General features: G+C 43.1%; 1 long non-coding RNA gene across 1 annotated transcript in view; it reads right to left on the bottom strand.

The window, feature by feature from the left end:
- The window catches only part of LOC133124486 (uncharacterized), a 37,795-nt gene extending 32,511 nt beyond the window's left edge, over positions 1 to 5,284 (bottom strand). Inside the window, exons 1-2 of the long non-coding RNA XR_009708323.1 lie at positions 4,850 to 5,284; positions 3,532 to 3,800 (exon numbers count right to left, since the gene is read on the bottom strand). This is a non-coding gene — a long non-coding RNA (uncharacterized LOC133124486). The remainder of the gene's footprint in view (positions 1 to 3,531; positions 3,801 to 4,849) is intronic.
- Between the last annotated feature and the right edge of the window lie 716 nt (positions 5,285 to 6,000).

The following is a 6,000-nucleotide window of genomic DNA, read 5'->3' on the forward strand; positions in this document are numbered from 1 at the left end:
CTCCATTTCCCCACTCCTGACTGTTCCTCCTCTCCCGTCTCTCCCATTTTTTGCCATCCTATACCCCGAACTGAATCATGAAAAACCGTTTCTCAGCATAGTACAGAAATAGACCTGTCACACAATTGCATCTTCTGTCAACTAAAATAAATACAAATAACGTGAAATCACACACAATCACATTTGCTTACTTCCAGAAAGCAGCAAAGCAATGCAGTGGGATTATGGGTATTTCTATAGTGCGGGTCTACAAATGTCTCAAATGCTCTCATTTTTTTTTTATCCCCTGTAATCCAATCTTTAAGGAAATCTGCTCAACACGCATCTCACCCAATCATGCAGGCATGCACGCACTCCATGCACAAAAGTAAATGTGCAGCATATAGCAACCAAAACGCCTTTTGGACCTCCATTTTTTTCCCTTTGTATTTGAACTAAACTGGTCCTACCTGCTATTTCTTAACACTGTTTCCTTGTTATGCTGTTGAGGGTTTATAAGTCCTCTCCATCCATTACATTACATGTAATTTGGCTGATACTTTTTATCCAAAGCAACTGAGTCTATCAGTTGATTAGACTAAGCAGGAGACAACGGAGCAGGGTTAAGGGCCTTGCTCAATGGCCCAACGGCTGTGCGGATCTTATTGTGGCTACACCAGGGATTGATCCACCAACCTTGCGGGTGCCAGCCATGTACCTTAACCACTACGCTACAGGCCGCCCCTACCTCCACCCCACCTCCAAGGCCCACATTCAGCACCACATCTTCCAAGCAAAGATTTGTACATGGATGATAACACATCCCATTAAGCGCAATCTCCTCTACACTCTCGGGAAAAAAAGGGCTTTTCATTGGCTTCTCTCCATAGGGGAACCATTTTTAGTTCTCTATGGAACCCTTGGTAGGTGTGAATAGTGTCAAAGCTCCCAGATTTTTTACCATTTTGCCCGACAAAGAACCATTGAACTATAGGGTTCCTCCATGGAGACACAGATTAGACTTTTGGAACCCTTTCTTCTGAGACTGAACCCTTATAAATCAAACCTTTCGCTCTCAAAAATGCATCAAACAACCCTTGGATGTTCTTCACTGCCCCCCCCCCCCCCCAGACTACAGACAGCAGGTGAGCATGTGTACCAAGCTAACTACAGGAGATCTGACAGACTGACATTCGCTTTGAATTTCAGCATCATTCAGCACAAACATATTACATCTACCCACACGGTCCCGAGGGGTCCTCTCACTGGGTCTGTGGAGGAAGAATAACATGTACTGTTCCTGAGACTAATGATGGATGTTTAGAACCAGCTTTGTTTTCTTTCACTATTGAATAGTGTCTCAGGACAAATGCAATTAGCACAAATGGTCTGGTACCTTAGCACCGGACATTGCGGCTTTCCTAGTTCGGACTATCCTTCCTTGTCCTCCTCCGTGTTTGTCTTTTTCACAGCAGCCTTACGCATGGTGCGACAGTACACAGGCCCAACTCCTGAAGCCAAGCTCTTAGTCAAAGTCACAGAGAATAATCACTTCAGTGACCTGATGCAGCAGGTTCTTCCTGAACAGCATAAGAGATATCCATCCTATTCCTCCTGCCTATTCATCTCCTACCAAGCCCTTATGCTAATCTACTTGGGCTACTGCAACACTTTGTTGGCTGGCCTCCCAGGCTGTGCCACAAGGCCATTCAACTCCGCTGCTAAGCTGGTCTTCGACCTCCCAAAAAATGCACATACCTCACTCCTTGTCTCCCGAACATGGCTTCCGCTACATGCTCACCACTGACAATCACGACACTGTTGCTAGCTGTTTGGCCCTTGTGTGAGGCCCTTAACCCCTACATTGCTCCAAGGGGGATTGTCCCCCTGCTTCATCTAATCAACTGTAAGTTGCTTTGGATAAAAGTGTCAGCTAAGTAACGGTAATGTAATGTAAATTCTCTGCTCTGCAACCTCAGGTCGTCAGATCCTTCCCTCCATTAGTATAGGACATTAACAGTTGAACATATGCAACACCGATAGCAGTATCAGGTAGCTCATTTCTATATTACATTACATTACATTAATGGCATTTGGCAGACACTCTTATCCAGAGCTATGCACAAAAAATTGCAAAGACCATACCCATACCAGGGATAAGTGCGCTGAAAGACCCTAGAGGGAAGTACAATTTCAACTGCTACCTGTACAACAAAGATAAGGACCAGTGCCTAATAGATCATCGGATTTATTTTATTTTTTTAAATAGTAATACCGCAATACGCAAAAAATAAACTGCTTACCTAGCCAAACAATCGTTGCTAGTAACTAAGAGTATGATAATAGTTCTTATGAATCTTTAGTGTGAGTGCACGTCACTGTTGCTCTGAAAAAAGTCAGGTTCTGTGCATGCAAAAGCAACTTGCTTTGATGTTACTTTTTTACTATTGTTATTTATACAAGTTGAAGTTACTTTTAATGAGAGCATGTGCCAAAAATGTTAATGTCAAATCCATGTCAACTGGTAAACGCTTATTTACCAAATTATGTTTAAAACGCAGGTACAGACGGATTATTTCAAGTGAAGGAACTGCACTCCGCATGGAGCCCAAAGCCTCAGACAGCAGTCCACCGTGTGCCTCACAGGATTATGGGTAATGAAACACTGGGGCGCACAGCTATATATTCCCATTTGTCATCAGGAAGAAGTCAGTCACCTTACGCAAACAGTATTCCACAGAGACGAAATCATTCCTGGAGACATTTTAAAAACCCCGTGCATGAGAAGCTAATAGCCGTTTAGCCCCATTCCGCAGCTGCCTTATGAATGAATACACTCTTTTTCTCCTTCATTCATTTTCCTAATGTAAAATTATAAACACTACTTATACACAATTAAAGCCAAGGCCCCACACCTGTCTGATACATAATTTATAATAGGTGTCTGTTGCTTAATTATGTTACACGCAATCCAGAATTGGGCTATTTTTGGAATGACAGGCACGAGAAGAGGATATATATGAGTGAGTGAGAGAGAGAGAGAGAGAGAGAGAGAGAGAGAGAGAGAGAGAGAGAGAGAGAGAGAGAGAGAGAGAGAGAGAGAGAGAGAGAGAGAGGGGTATATAAGGAAAGACATGCAGTGTGGATAGCTCTATACATTGATTTTGGTCTGTCAATTCAAAAATGTAATTTCATCTATGTCATTTTCAATATCCCAAGGGGAATTCACAAACACAAAAATATGTATACATATAACCCTGAGAAACTGAGGACATCCACCTGCTTGTGATTTTGTCTCACTTTAAGCATAGTTATTCAGTAAAGTGAAGATCATTTTCTCTAACGCAGCTACACAGCTTCATCTGTCAGATAACAGACAAACTGTATATGGACTCTTACATCAAAACCTAGTGCTTCGGTGGGTGTTACATTTTAGTAAAAATGTAGTTTTACACGACTTCAGAACATCAATTTAAATCGATATCTATCCAAAATCACAGAGCAAGTGGAGGCGGCAGGCACAGAGCAGTAGCGCGCGCTAGTAGTCCTTACCTCCGGTGTTTTTTTTACAGAAGTACTCCTTCGTGAGAAACAGGTGGTCTCACCGGGTCATGTACTTGCAGTGGCCAAGGGGGGTCTCCTGTTGCGGGCGTCTGATACGTTTAGACCCGCAAGCGATCGCACATATCAGGGGTTATTCCCTAATTTTGACCGGGGATGGAAAGGGGGACCGATGAGGCGGGGGCCTTTAGTCGGCACCAAGTCCCGCGTCCAGCAGGAACGATAAACACTGGTAGGGGTAGCGTCCTTCTTCCAACACCCTGGGATAAAAATAAACAGATTAAGTCCATAAATAGACTTGAAAGAAGGAGATTATTCTCTAATTCGCTTGTTACGGGTATCTAATAGCGTTATTGATACGCAGACTATTGGAGCGCCTCAGCCTATTTGAAATTATTAATAGCCAAATTAATCGTAATTACAATAACACGAGTCTTACCTGTGCAATGTGCCGTCGGAAATGATTTGATTTAAAATGGTTCATACGAATGTGATCAACATAACACATTCACTACGTTAGCGACTTTTTAATTTTTAACATATTTTGAACATACCCGACAGCATCCAATGCAATTTAGCCTGTTCGATCCCAGTTATTTGGGCACCCGTTGCATTGACACTACATTAATACGTGTATGCTATAGTCGGTTTTCAGTTTGTTTTGTTTTTTACCAAAAATGAATAATTTCATTTTCATATTTTCTTAAAATGGTGAAGAAGGCCATTTCATATTTTCGGGGACGACCATAAATGTCATGCTGTGTTGCTTACATAGGCTACTGTCGAGCATTTGCAGTGTCATGACCCGAATCTTCATACTTAGGCGGTACTGTAACCGCACAGCGGTTGTCCAAGGGCTGTATAAACTACTCAACCGCTTTGGTGTTTTTCATAGCACTCTTCCCATGAAGCTATAAACTACAATCTGGCACAGGCAAAGTGGGCACAGTATGCCAGGTCAATGCAGCGCGTATTGCGGGCTATATTTCGGTTGGGTAGGGTTGATCCACACACCGTTTTGAAAAAACGCAGTTCTGGCTCCTTTAGACGATACACCTGTAAGTCGCCCGATGCACTGGATATTGCCGCGAACTCCAGATTGGAAAAAAGCTCATGGTAAGGTAATATGTTCCACATGCATGGCATTCAATCAACAGCTCTTTGTAAATACATCAATCATACGTCAATTTTTATACACGCATCATTTTTATGCATGCATCATTGTAAACCCTAGTCAATAAATGACCACTTGGATAACCCCACAGCTCAATGGGAAAGAATGTAAAATGAAAAAAGACAACTAACTTACAAGAAGGACGATGAAAGGTGAGTTGACTTGGCTTCTCACAATTGTTAGAAGATCTTCGAATCCGCTTGAAATCTATTGTCGGAGCCAACAACGTGCGCATCCATTTCCGTAAACTGTAACAATCCTAGAACCGGGCAGTTTCGTTCATCGGCGGGCAATGGAAATAGTAGGGGTAACGCATTCATTTCCCCACCTGGTAAAATAAAAATTGATTGAACCCTTTCGTCAATTTCTGGTGGACATGTATGGAAAAAGCCGAGAGCGAGAGAAACTCGAGGAGGTTGAGACAGAGCAAGACAGAAAGCGAGTGCGCGGTAGAGGCTACAGACTGAATACAAAAAGGGGCGAGCGATGCTCTCACATCAGCATCACACCAATAGCTGTGTGGACTAGAAGAAGGGATGGACTGAGCGGTCGAGTGCGGGGGATAACGAAGAAAGCCTGTTCCCTTCTGTATAAATCTCAGCGGATACCGTTTCGCAGACACCGCGGCCAATGCAAGAGAGTAAACGCCCCTTTTCAGCATCGTGAACGACAGAGGGGGCGGCTGGAAACAGCCATTCGAAGCACGGCTCTCATACCGGCGCATCCCATGGGGTAGCGCAGGGCGCAGACATGAATGGGACCGCGAGTATACGCCTCGCCAGAGATAGTAGCTTACTAAAATATAACACCGGGCGATAGAGGAAACGTGTATCTTACCATTAAAGACCATTAACAAGTGACAACTAACCATCTGTGTTGACCTCGCTCATGTTAAAAATGTTACTGACCAAATGTATCGGTAAATAAATTATTTTATGCCGGCTCCTGGGGAGACATTCTGCTCACCCTCATGATATTGACATCTCGCACATAAACTAGCGCTTAGCGTTTAACGGCCATGCTGTGTAAGCGCTTACCAGTTGACATGGATTTGATTAACAGTTTTCCAAGGTGCTTATTGCAAGAGAGGGCGTTTTACTTTTCTTTTCTTTTTTTTTTCAAGCATATATATCGAATGTAACGGGGCACCCGAGTGTTTACTGTCGTCCATTGACCTGTTCCTGTAGGCTAGTATTAAACGAACTTTGTAAACACTTTTTCGGATTAAATGATAGTTCTTATCGTCCTTACTCTTGAGTTTGAGATAGTTAATGCAATATTTTCCA

This window comes from Conger conger, chromosome 3, assembly GCF_963514075.1.
Source record: "Conger conger chromosome 3, fConCon1.1, whole genome shotgun sequence".
NCBI lineage: Eukaryota > Metazoa > Chordata > Actinopteri > Anguilliformes > Congridae > Conger > Conger conger.